Here is a 13,540-nt window from a genome sequence, read left to right on the forward strand (position 1 = left end):
TCGAATAAGTATTTAATATTCCCCAGTATAAAAGCATGACAATGGTTATGATGGATCAAGCGGCCAAATTATTTCAAGATAACCAGAAGGCTTACTTCATTCATCCAAAGCAGAATTGGTTACATGAAGGCAGGAAGCAAGTTACTAGGTCATCAAAGCTCACCAGGTCAAATTTCAAATCAGAATATGGCAATCTTATTGTGCTTCTCAGCCAAGTCATGGGCGTAGCTCAAGGTATGCAATTCGAGAACCGGATGTACTTTTTTATTGATGAAATTGAAAATGGAAAGAGAAAATTTGATTGGGCTAGAATTATTAGCGAAAATTTAGAGTTGCAACTTAGGATAGTGCAAAATCAAAAGCAATTCTATATGGGATCCAATCTTTTCTATCTAATTGCGAGACTATATGAAAATCCTGGACTTAAGGCCTTAGGAGTGACTAGCAATAGGCCGAGACAACGTTTGGTGCATAAGTGAAATCCACAGCTTCATTTGCACAACACCAAAATTTATAAAATGTTTTATGCTGCCTTTGCCATGAAGACAATAAGGATATTACAAAAAACACCTGCTAAGAGGCTCTCATCAGAAGCAGAAGTAAAAGTTAAGAAGTATGGGAGTTGGTTCATCCAATTTCCACAATTTACATACATTAAGGTGGCAGGAAGTATAGTTTGTCCCAAGAGACTTCCAAGGTACCACCCGACAAGATGGTTTTGATGGAGTTGGCTAAGCAACTTGAGCATTATGACAAAATGATGAAACTTAAAGGTGAGATAGGGATTACCTTCTCATTTGGAATAGGCAATGATACTTGCCCCAATCCTGTTGCCTTTGTAGCTACAGAGAAAGAGTTAGAATGGTATCATCTAGGATGGTAAAGAGCGAGACAAGGATTCAATCCTAATGGTCTTATCAAGGCATCTCATAAAAACACATTCAAACATATTCTTACTATAGAAGATTTGTGTGCCAATGCACAGGATGACTTTCATGTGAGAAAGCTAGGTTTTTCAAGATTGTCAGTGGACATGATGAGGACAATCAGATGGAGAGGCCTTGATATTCTCGATCAAATGGAAGATGATGAAAATGTGCTAAGAGAAAATTATGATACAGTGGATGGAACGGAGTTGAGTCTAGTGGATTGGACCGATCATCAAGATCCTTCCTTAGAGGCAGTTACAAGGACAATTGATCTACACATTGAGTCGTGGTACAATGGGAAGTTAAGACATTTACAAAGTCGGAAGGTACACCTTACTTATGAGAGGATGAAACTAGAGGAAAAAGGTCCAGCAGAGTCAGTTGGATAGGAAATTGAAGGCAGTAGCCAACAACAAAGAGTAGTTAGAGCAAGAAAAGAGATTTGGAAGTTGAGAAAAGCAAAGAACATTAAGAACCTCTTGCAAAGAGACGGAATGCAGCACCGTCAAGGGAGAGCACAATTGAGGCTAGAGGCCAAAAGGATAATACAAGTGGACAAGGAGCCGTGGTAGAGGTAAGCTCTGATTTAGAATCAAGCAATTATAGTAACAATACTAAGTACTCTCCTCTCTCGGAGAACCAACATGGAGATGATATGATAGTCACTAGTGAAGAAGAGGATAGGCCAATTGATATTGAAGAAATAAGTCATGCGCCCGAGGCCATTAAAGATGTTTTGCTAGTCAAATTGAATCCAGATTTGAGGAGATGCACTGCACCACTATGGTTAAGGAAAATGCTTATGCCAAGAGGCGAGGTGGTGACTGTCTGTACAGTTGAAGATATTCAAGGGTTAGTGGAAAAGGAAGATAGCGAGAAACAAAAACAAATTGCATAAATGGTGGCAAAGGTAATCAGGAGCGATGATGAGGGTCACCAAAAAGTTCAAATTGCTATACCAAAGGTTAGCAAGGCAATAGACGAGATTGTAGCTCAGGAATATGAGATAGCAGAGCATAACTTGGGAAGAATCACGGATGACATGGAATGTGTGGAGATCCAGGAAAGCATGGTTTCAATTAGAGAAAGGTTGAGGAAGGCAAATGAGAGGATTGTGAAGTTGGAGGCCGAAAACAAGTATTGGAGAGATTGCCAGCCTATCCAATAGTTGCATCAGGCAGCGTTTCCACAAGACAGTGGGAGCAACATAGAAGAAATATCGGCACAGTTGCACGAAAACAAGGATTGGATCCATGATACAATTCAAGATGGGCAAAATTTCTTACCTTCCTTTATCTCGACATTCAAGTCATTGGTGGCTATTAGAGACAAATTTAGAACATTTGAAGGTGAGTGGGAGGATTTCCTTCCAGTCAAGGACTTAGCCATTCCTAGGCTATAGGCATTTATTGAGCTACCAGAGAGATATTTGGAGAGAACCAAGTTGGTCGATGAAGGAGGACCGAGTACTGTGGAGTCTTGGTTTGTTGCCTTGACCATCAGATTGAGGATACTTGAAGAGATACGGAACGAGATTGCATAGCATAGCCCAGTCGTTGACACTTCCATTTCAACCATGATGAGTGATGTTGGGGTTGCACTTGATCTTGAAGATATCAAAGAGGAGAACATATGTGAGATAGAATTTGGATCGAGATTGGATGAGTTGAACAAGGTTTCCATCAAGAAGAAGCATTTGAGCACCTTTGCCTCCCTCAGCGCCTTTATCGGATTTGCGAAAGAATACGAGAAGACGCTGCAAGCGGTGAGCAACATGATGAATTCAGCCGAGCTCAAGATGAAGCATGTTGGGTGGATATTTTGCAACCGACAGTTTTGGGTAAAAATTCAGTCAGAAAATAGGATGACCAACCACAGCGTGTGAGATAGAGTCCCTCATACCTTAAAGGGAAGGCTCCCCCTTCTCACCATTCCTTGGATCAACTCAAGGTAAGCAAGAAGTCTAGAGATTTTTTAAAAAAGAGTGTTGCTAGTATCCTTTCTGCTTAACTTTCAAGAAAGAATCCACTTACTCGTAGAGCGAGAATGGCCAAGGTGAATCTCTAACTACACTTTTATCAAGAGTTGGAAACACTGATACCGATAAACCTTTACTAACTCAAGGGCTAGCTAAAAATGTACCGGTTTGCCTCTAAGTCCGGTCGTACTTCTATATGGAAAAAGCTTTACAATTAGGGCACAAAGACTCCTAAAAGTAAGAATATTGAACTATTTTGCAAATTAAGAAGAAAATATAAGCTATAGACAAAGCTTCTAACTATACACTTTCACAATTGCTCTTGGTCAAAGCTCTGGCTTCAATTGCTTCTTAACTCTTTTCTATTCAATTCACTAGAACAATTACCAATAACACAAGACAATATGAATCAAAGACAACTTGGATGAATCATAGACAAAGCTTACAATTCACTCAAATAACAATCTCACTTAATCAAAGTTAAGTCAAATGCTCCTTTGTATTCACTTCTTCTCAAAATAGTGCTTACACAAACAAAGTTTTGCTGGCACAATTTCTCCAGAGTTCTCTTGCATAAAAGACAATGATTATTTTACAATGGTCGAATTTGACATGAAAGTGCCAAACAAATCACCTCCAAAGACAATATCATGCATTTAAAACTCAAAAAAAATCCCTCTTGATCAAAGGTATGGGCCGAAAATGCAATTTTTTGAGTTTTTTGAACAAAAACACGACTTTTTAATGCAAAAATCTGGGCCGTTTTTGCAAAAACCTCGCCAAAAAATGCATGTTTTTGAGTCATTTTTGACTTGTGAATTCAAAAACGACTTCCCCAAATGAATACACATGGATCAAAATGCAAAAAAGTGGCTTCAAAACACATAAAAATGGATTAAAACCCCAATTTTCCAGACATTTTAAGCAAAAACGTGATTCATAAAAAGACATGAAACAAAAACGTTTTGGCTTCTAAAGTTGAAAATGTGTATCACAATGCAATGACAAACACTTAAAATGCCAAATCAATTTGGATTAGAGCAAAAAACATTTATTTAAAATGGATTTTTTTGAAGATTTTTCAAAAAACGTGCCCTTGGAGGGAGTTTGGAAAAACGTTTTTTAGCAAGATAAATCTATTTTTTATGTTAGAAAATCCATTGCCAAGCAAAAATGACCCTAATGGAAGAAATCTCATGCAAATCCACCAAGTAAATCTCTCACAATGAGCAAAATCGGGTTCTTGGGGAGCAAATGCATGCATTCCTTCAAAACCGGACTTTTTCGAGGGCACAACACATTTTAAAACATGCTTTTGATCAAAATCGGACCTTTAAGATGCAATTAAATGTTTTAAACTATGCAACCAAGTAAAATTGGACCTTTTTGGGTCACTTGCATATTTTAAGTTACATCTCACTTTTTAGATGCAAAGACATGAAAACTTACCTTTTGATGCAATAACATCAAAAAGATCCACTTACATGATAACCTTTCGATGTAATGATATCAAAAAAGTCCACTTTTGATAACAAGTTGAACTTTATATGTAATGACATGTAAAATGTCCACTTTTGATGACTTAAAGTGATTTAATTAGCACATGTCAATTTAAATTCATTAAAATATTACTTAAGTGGGACATAAATTATATTTACATATCATATTAACAATATAACATGTAAATATCATTTAAAAAGTAATATTTACTAAAGCATTTGATTTAAATGCTAAAAATTAAATTGAACTATATAATTAATGTAGTCACTTAAGTGAAAAATCAAAAAGTAACTCAACTCAAAAATATAACATAAAGTGCACTATAGTTACTTTAAGTGAAAATTGAAAAGATAAAATAACTTAAAAACATAATATAAAGTGATTTTAAGTTATATTTTTAAAAAAGTGAATGTCAAATTAGAAATATAACATGATATTTTTAATTCGTGTTGTTGCATCAAAAAGGTCCACTTTTTGGGCACTAAAATGACCATATCTCTTGACTGACAACTCTGATTGACCTCTAGGTTAGACCAAATCGAAGGGAAAAATGAAAGGCATGACATGAGCAAAACCAAAGATCAAAAAACCAACAAACGCAAACTCAAAAGCAAAAAACGGACTGTGAAGGCTTCAAAAATCAAGCAAAAGCTCGACAAAAAACAAAACAAAAAAGACTTGACGAAGGCCTTCAGTAAAATAATTTGATATTTGAATTGATATGAATCAATCGATCAACATTAAGCAATTGAATATCAAATTCAAGCTTAGAGAAAGGTGAAACTAGCTTGAAAAAGTTTCGTGTTGTTACCAACATTTTGTGGTGACAAAATGCAGAACAACAAAGCACACACTTTGCCCTCCCATGAAGTCAACGAAAGGCTAGCCAAATTCATCGCTTTGGCTAAGAAGATGAAAGAAAAGAGTAGAATTATATTAGAAGATCATTTGATGTAAGCCCAAGTGGCAATTTCTCCTTCTTCTTGGGTAAAATAGGTGTCTGGTTCTGGTTGGTTACCATTTTGGTGCCTTCTCATTGGTTGCCACTTTTCTTTTTTTTTTCATTGGTCCATTGATGAGGTAGCGTCTTCTCATTGGCCGATAGGGTGGCAACCCTAATTAGGTTTTCTAGGATCTAATCTAGATCATTGATTTTGCCTCTTAATCTCTATCGTTCGTTGTAATTTTGGCCTCTATATAAGGCCATTTGCTCTCATGATAATACCAAAATTGCTTCTCTTTATCGTTGGTGTGACTTGCATGGCAATTAAGAACATTTGGTGTTATTGCATGGTTTCTACTTCCAATAGTTAAAGTTATATTCCTTTGAAGTTGTTAAAGTAGATTTCATTTCAAGAAGTTGTTAAGAGTAAGAGTAGATGGATAGTTGCATGGTGATATTAGTGGATGTTTGATAGGGATCTATAAACTAGGCCACTAGCATCCTAACGGCTATTTAGGAAGCCTTGCGTGGTAAACTAGTCTTTTTCCCTTGAATCATTGCATCTATGGAGGTAGAGCCGCTGGTAAGCTTTCATTAGATTCGATCCCCGTCCATTTGCTAATCTTTCCATTCATAGGAGTAGGAATAGAGCAGCAAGTAGTTTAGTAGTTGGAGTTTTGAAGAAGAAAGTTAGGAAGGCATAAGTCATTTGAATACGCACCCTCCATCATCATCACCATCAACATCATTTGGCGCTCATATATTTATAAAGCCATCATCATCATCACCATCACAACGAGAGTCCAACATTCTTGAATGAACAATGTTGTGGAAGCCACCTTCGTCTGACTACCTCCACAAACTTGATCCAAGTGAGGTTGGCAGTTTTAAGTTTAAGATCAACCTTTTTACTCTCCCACCAACTAGCAACTTCTTTGATTAACTGCTAAGAGGCCCAAACAGCTTTTTGGGTCTCAATGTAATCTCAAATACTAAAGTACATATCCATTCTAGTTAGCCATGCTTCAGCAGCATCACTGGGGACTACCCCATCATATTGAGGAGGCTTCACCTTTTTCATAGCCTACAAGATAATGCATGTTCCCGAGTTCCTTTATGAACCATGTGTATCATTTCGAGATTGCTCTTCTCTAACAGAAAAGGAGAGATCGATTCATTTCTCTCTGAACCTAGATTGAAATTATGCTTCTTTCCCTTCAGATTCATCAACTTCCCTAATCCTTTGTTCAAAATTTCCAATCTAATTTCATGTCTCTTGCATCATCTACACAAGTTAATCTAGTTTCCTTGAAGGTGATCTAGGGTTCTTTGGGAAATCTCCATTCCTAGTGTTTTCCATGGTTCTAAAACCTGTAAAAAAAATTTATCACACTAATTTTCTTAGATCAGGAATGTAAAATTGCAGCAATAAGCACATAAATTGAGCAACAAGAAGTTACAGACAACAAAACTGCTTTTCTTTATTGATTGCATCAAAATTGTTTGTAGTTTGTACATTGGTCTTTTTTTAACAAGAGAAGCCAAAATTTGCATTTATAATATTTACATATGGGGACCCCTTTTTGAAGGTTACCTGTTTTAATCTGCTTCGCCTTCACTGTCTGTGATGGGCTCCTCCTGGCCCTCAAAATCAAAAGGTACAAGTCTGTAACCAGGGGTTGGCTCACGTCAAACCACTGGTTTCATGGAGGCAACAGGCACAGAACTGGTTCGCTAACAGGAGAAGGCGATTGATTTTTGTTCACATGTGCAGGTAAATGAAGTTCAGATTTGGGTTCTAGGTTTTGTTCATGTTCGGCTAGCAGGGCTGCTTTGACTCCAGCCCTTAGTTTTTGGGTCCTAGCACATTGTAGTCATTTAATCCTAGAAAGACCTACCACCAAGGCTTCATCATCCTTTGGAGGGTCGCATCTAGAATAGTCATAGTATTTGTATCAGCAAGTTTAATTTGAAGTGGATCACAGACCCTCTTGTGTTTACTATGAATAATTATTCGAATCCTGATAAAACCAAAATGTCCTTACCAGATTACTGTTTTATGCTTAGAAGTTGGTGAGCTTAGGTCCAATATGAAAGTCAGTCCTCTGATACCATATGTATAACATGCACTTTACTAAGATCAAAAGAAACAGCTAGTTTAAGATTTACCAAAGGCTAATAATGTTTGAATTGTAATGGAAATTAATCTGATTCCCTCAGGTATACATTTCATTAAGGTTTTAATACTAATCTGATTTCCTCAAGTATATATATTTTTTAATTTCATAGTTTCGTAGTTGTGATCTGATTCCCTTGGCAGCACAATTATTTTAAAATTTGAATTGTGAGCCGATTTCCTCAAGCACCCAATTTTTTTTACTTAAATTGACAATGAATAACCAATTCTTTTGGTGCCATAAAATTAAATTCCAGTATGAGATATCACATTTTCCGTCCAAAGTCTCAAATCTAATAGCCTATCAGCTAATTAAATATTTTATGAATATAATATCGATACCAAAGTTACCTGATTAAGTGTTATTTTAATTTAACAACCAAATCATCCATCCTTTAGTTGATAAATTATATATAAAATATCAATTGCTTGGTTAGTAAAATTAAACGTTAAGGCATCTAATTTCTTATCAAGTAATAGTATATCAATACAGATGTATGCATAGTCGTAATATTCAATTTGTGTCTAAACTGAGATCACACATGTAAATAATACAAGTATCCAATCCACTCATCTACATATATGTAATCACATATTATACCATGACAATACATGCATACATATGTTTATATCATCAATGGATAAGATCAAATATTAAAGCCTTGATAAGGAAACGCCGATACAAAACATCAACAACATACCAAGGTACACATAGTCCTAAGTGCTGCAAGGAACTGGCATTTCCATCCATTGACTTTATGTTTATCTCAGTTAAAAGAAAGCATAAGTGAACATTATTTACCCAAAATCCTATTAAGGACCTAGGCTGACAAGGAAACATTGTCAATTATAGTCAGTACATACCATTCATCTAGAAACTAGTTCATCATTGACCTTAACCATATTCCTTTCCCCCTTTCCTGAAGATAACTTTTCCCCTCCTCAAAGGCCAAATGATCCTGCATCCACTTGCCAAAACAAAATTAGTTAGTCCAATATCATGGCAACATAATATCATCATATATTCATAAAATAATTGCATCTATTCCAGATATTATTGATTACATAAATCAACATTTACTATCAAAATTCAATACACCATAAAATAGGAAAGAAGCAATTGCCTCCTATGCATTATATAATTCAAACCATTGTTTCTAAACCAAGAATCATCTAGGGTACATTTATGCAAAACCACTGTTTAGTTGAAATCATAAACTATCTAGGGCACAATTATGCAAAACCACTATTTAGTTGGAACCATAAACCATATAGGGCACAATTATGCAAAACCAATATTTCCAAAACCAGAAATCATCAAAATGAGGCAATTAAGAGGGATGTGACAAAATGGGTCTACAAAATCAAATACAAATTTGATGGTATTTTAGATAAGTACAAGGCTCGTCTTGTTGCTAAATGCTTCTCCCAACGAGAAGGAATTAACTATGAAGAGACCTTTGCTCCCAATGCAAAAATGAGCACCGTCAAATTAGTCCTTCCCATGGCAGCTCAATGTGACTAGAAAGTCCATCAAATGGATGTCAAAAACGCAATTCTGAATGGTGAGTTATAGAAAGAAGTGTACATGATGCAACCTCCTCGATTCAAGGTTCCTAGTAAAGAGCACCAAGTACTCAAACTAGTGAAATCACTCTATGGCCTCAAACAGGCTCCTTGGGCATGGTACATGAAAATTGATAAGTACCTTATAGATCAGGATTTCCAAAGGAGTCCTTCTAACTCAAATTTGTACATCAAGACTATTGGTAGTGATATCATCACTCTAGTTATATATGTTAATGATTTGATTATTAATAGTAGTTTTGAATCGTTGATTCAGGGAATCGAACAGAACCTTTGTCACTTTTTTGACATGACCAACCTTGGACTTCTTCATTACTACCCAGGTGTCAAGGTTTGGCAATAGTCATATGGCATCTTCATCTCACAATCTAGCTATGCACGAGCTCTGGTGGACAAATTTAGAATTTGGTCAAGTAAACCTACATATAGACCTATGGAGTTTGGTCTCAAGTTACCAGGCAGATCTAGTTCCTCTATTGAGAATGAATTTGTATCCAAACAACTAGTGGGCAATTTGATATATCTCACCACCACTAGACCTAATCTCAGCTTTGCAATGAGTTACATTTCTCATGAAATTACATTTCTCGCTTCATGACAGCTCCCACTTCAGATTATTGGACTGCACCAAAACACATCCTGCACGATGTCAAGGACTCTCCTAATTTTGGTACCCTTTATGGACAAACCAAAGATGTTGAACTCATTACATAGACTTTGGTTGGGGAAGCTCTATCGATGACAAAAAATATATTTCTAGAAATGTTTATAGTTTAGGGAAAGGTGCTATCACTTGGACCAGTAAGAAGCAGTAGGCCATATCTTTGTCCTCAACAAAAGTTGAATATCAAGGACCAATTAAAGCAAGTTGTAACACAGTTTGGCTTCATAGGATACTTTTCGACATCCATATGTCTCAAGCAAGTCCTTCACCTCTCTTTTGCGACAATCAAGGGGTCATCTAACTTGCCAAAAATCCAATGTTCCATGAGCACACTATGCATACTGACATTGTTATTTTATCCATCATCTAGTTAAAGATGGATCCGTAAATTTGCAATTTGCTCCAATAGCTGACCAGACTGCTGATATTCTCACCAAGTCCCTACTTCTAGAGAAGTTTGTCAAATTCAGGGGGCAGCTTGGTGTCATTGATAAGTTGATCATTAAGGGAGGGTATTAAAATAATATCTCCTGAGTTGTTTTATTTCTATTTTAATGGTCACTTCTAAATATTGCAAATATCCTACATAATATATCCTTTATATTATTTGTATATATATTTTTAGAAACATCTCGGTTGTAATCTCTATAAGAAGATTTTGTTCTTTGTAAATAATCATCTAATATTTTACCAATATTTGTCTAATAATTCCCACTAAGATCCCTATCTTGAAAATCACTAGTAGCAATGGCATCACCCCACTTGACCTTAGTAGAAGTAACACGCAGCAAAATGATAATGCTTTTATAAACAATATGTAAAGTATCCTTTAAAAGTTCAACAATCTGGCAGTACAATCACTTGAATCTGCCAGATACAATTTCTCAGCTTCAAAATAGCATGGTTCCTTAGAGTTGGGCCATTACATGAGTCTGACACCTCGTGGCACAAGAATAGAGCTTCAATGCAAATTCAATCTTTCAACCGAAGCTCATGAGGAAAAGATAGGCTTGATCCAAATTAGACGCTATGTTCAAATACTATCATGGAGAAGTCATGTCCATTCAATAAATTATTCTCTTAAGCAAGGTATGTTCAACAGTGTCCTTCCATTCTATGGTCTCTCATTTATGCATTTCCAAGGGAGCTACAGCCAAACCATGAAATTTCCATGCATGCAGATAATATAAACTTGAGGCCTTGATTTAAAAATTAATGAGAGTCGATACCTTGTAGAACGAAATATGGCCTAGTGACTAGATCCCATATTTTGGGCTATGCAGAGTATACAAATTAAATGCTTATATTTTTACGCTAAAGCTTATTCACCAAATTGAAATAAACTCAACGGAATGCAAAAAGGTGAAATGTTTTTGTGAGGACACGCCTGACTACTGAAACTCTTAATACAGCCTTGAACTATTTACTAATCTTATAAATATTGACAATGGTACAACATGTATGTCATTATCTTTTACAGTTGTTCAAAATTATGAAATCCATAAATGTGTAGTAATAGTATTATACCACTAATACAGTCTTACAATGTTTGAATCCTAATCTGGAACCTGGCCCAAAATACATAGAAATATTAATTGCAATGATAAACTAGAAAACTTACCATTTCATTTCTACAGTAAAAAAAATGATTTCAAACACAAAAAAGATACCATAACGCACACATTTATTGTAAGACGGTGAAAGATCCCCAACTGAATTCTGATACAAATTTACTGATTTTGGTTTTATAATTTGTCTTTGACCAGCAAATAAGGAATTTTTTCTATAATGTTTTTTGTTTGCTTTTGGTGTTTTCCTAATTTTTTAAATTTGTTTGTGTTTTTTTAATGTTTTGCTTCAAACTTTGCAGGGGTTCGATGAATGCTAGAACTAAGAAATTGTTGATAGTAGATATGAAAGAAAATGAACATATAAACAAATAAAGAGCGATATAGATGGTTTTCATTCAAGAATATAACTGAAGTACATACCCCAACCTGTATGCATGTGCGGGATACAAGTCTGGGACAGAAAATTCAACCTCTTCCAGCTCTAAATCCAACCCAAAAATTCTGTTCTGGGTCTGTTATGAAATTCCCAACCGATGAAGATGATGAATGAGCTCCAAAACCAACAAGAAACTCCATGTGACACCTAAGGTTTGATGCCCATGTGCTCAGAATAGTAATGGCAGGCTGCTCTGATTCAATTTTGATGTGGAAATGACTTCTGAAAGGCCCGACTGTTAATGGCTGTCGCTGATCTACTTAATTGAAGTGCTTCCCACTGTTGTCACCTCCAACCAGTCAATAAATCTGCAATTAAAGGCTGATAACTTGTGCAAAACTGAAGATTCATTTCCCTCGGATGATTTCTCTCTTGTGGACCACCAAACTTTAAATGGCTTTTGCCACCACAATAGATCTGAGAATTTCTACTCCACACAGCTGTTTCTCTCAAAAAATGAGTTTTCAGAATGAATGAAATGAATTCTCAAATTCCTTTTTAACTTTTTCCCTTTTCCCTCAAAGTAATTGCATTTTTTTTTAATGAGATTCATTAATATTATTTCTCCCCTAGAGGTTTGAACCTCTTGAGGGTCTAATTGTACATTAATAAAATATCCAACTTTTAAAAACAAATTAACACTTATAATTCCCAGGAGTGTCTGCCATGGGGAGGCCACTCCTTAACACTTAAAGATTATAAAGTGACCTGATTATATCACTTTATTTTTATTTAAACTAAAACATTAGGCCACAACTTAATTGTTCAAAATTTATTCATTATTTCATCACCTAGACTCCAAACTAAGAAGTGTTGATGCCCATGCCATCCTAGTGATGTCCAAATATAGCAAGTGAACTAACAGTCCCCTCCTAATAATAGGGCTTGCCCTTATAAAATAGGAACTGCAATCAAAGCCTCCAAAAGATCTTTGGGGTCCCTTGATGTGTTCTACTCAACTCCCACTCAATCCCTGTAATTTAGGAACCCCTCCAAAAAAATAGGACATTGTCTCACACGGTCCAAAATGACTTATACAGCCCCTGCATAGCTCTACAAACCTCTAAATGGGTACCCTATCCACCTTGTTGACATATAGGAACCCTTGTAGTAGGCCAACATCTGCAAACAACTGAGTTGTCTAGGGATGGGACATTACATCCTCCCTCCCCGTGATTGCTTGCCCACAAGAAACTGCAAAGTTGGATTCTTAAGTATCACCTCTCCTTCCCACATGGAGTCTTTCAAGGGCAAGTCTCTCCACCATACCAAATACTCTGATCACTTTGCTCCACAACATCCTCTCCCTCATATCTAAAATCTCCACAAGAATCAAAGTCAGTTGGCCCTCCTCATCCAACAAAGGCAAATTAGGTGAAGAAGCAACATGCTGTTGCAATGCCTTCTTTAAGAAAGACACAATAAAAACATTATGTATCTTACTCTCGGAAGGTAACTCAAGCTCATACACTACCTCCCCAATCCTCCTCAATGCTTTATATAGATCATAAAACCAAGGCTTGAGTTTCTCTGCCCCACTCCTCTTGAGTGTGCTAATTGTGTAAGGTTGTACATCAAATCTCCTCTTAATCTGATGTGCTCTGCATACATCTTCTACGGACTCTTGGATGCCAATTCCAAGCTCTTTGCACTCTATTATCACCCAATACCAAGTCCACAAATGATAAGGCATCATAATGATACAATTCGCAGAAGGGAGGCATGCCAATAGACATGTGGTACAAAGTATTATAAC

The 13,540-nt window shown here is 36.2% G+C and overlaps 1 protein-coding gene across 4 annotated transcripts in view; it reads right to left on the reverse strand.

The window, feature by feature from the left end:
• The window catches only part of LOC149568396 (uncharacterized), a 100,539-nt gene that overhangs the window by 42,086 nt on the left and 44,913 nt on the right, over nt 1–13,540 (reverse strand). For all 4 annotated transcript variants that reach the window (XM_089821326.1, XM_089821323.1, XM_089821324.1 and 1 more), the window contains one exon: nt 8,391–8,485. The gene's annotated coding sequence lies outside the window, so the exon portion shown is untranslated. The remainder of the gene's footprint in view (nt 1–8,390; nt 8,486–13,540) is intronic.

Source organism: Cupressus sempervirens, chromosome 3 (genome assembly GCF_028749045.1).
Source record: "Cupressus sempervirens isolate cs-2001-9-10 chromosome 3, ASM2874904v1, whole genome shotgun sequence".
Taxonomy (NCBI): Eukaryota; Viridiplantae; Streptophyta; class Pinopsida; order Cupressales; family Cupressaceae; genus Cupressus; species Cupressus sempervirens.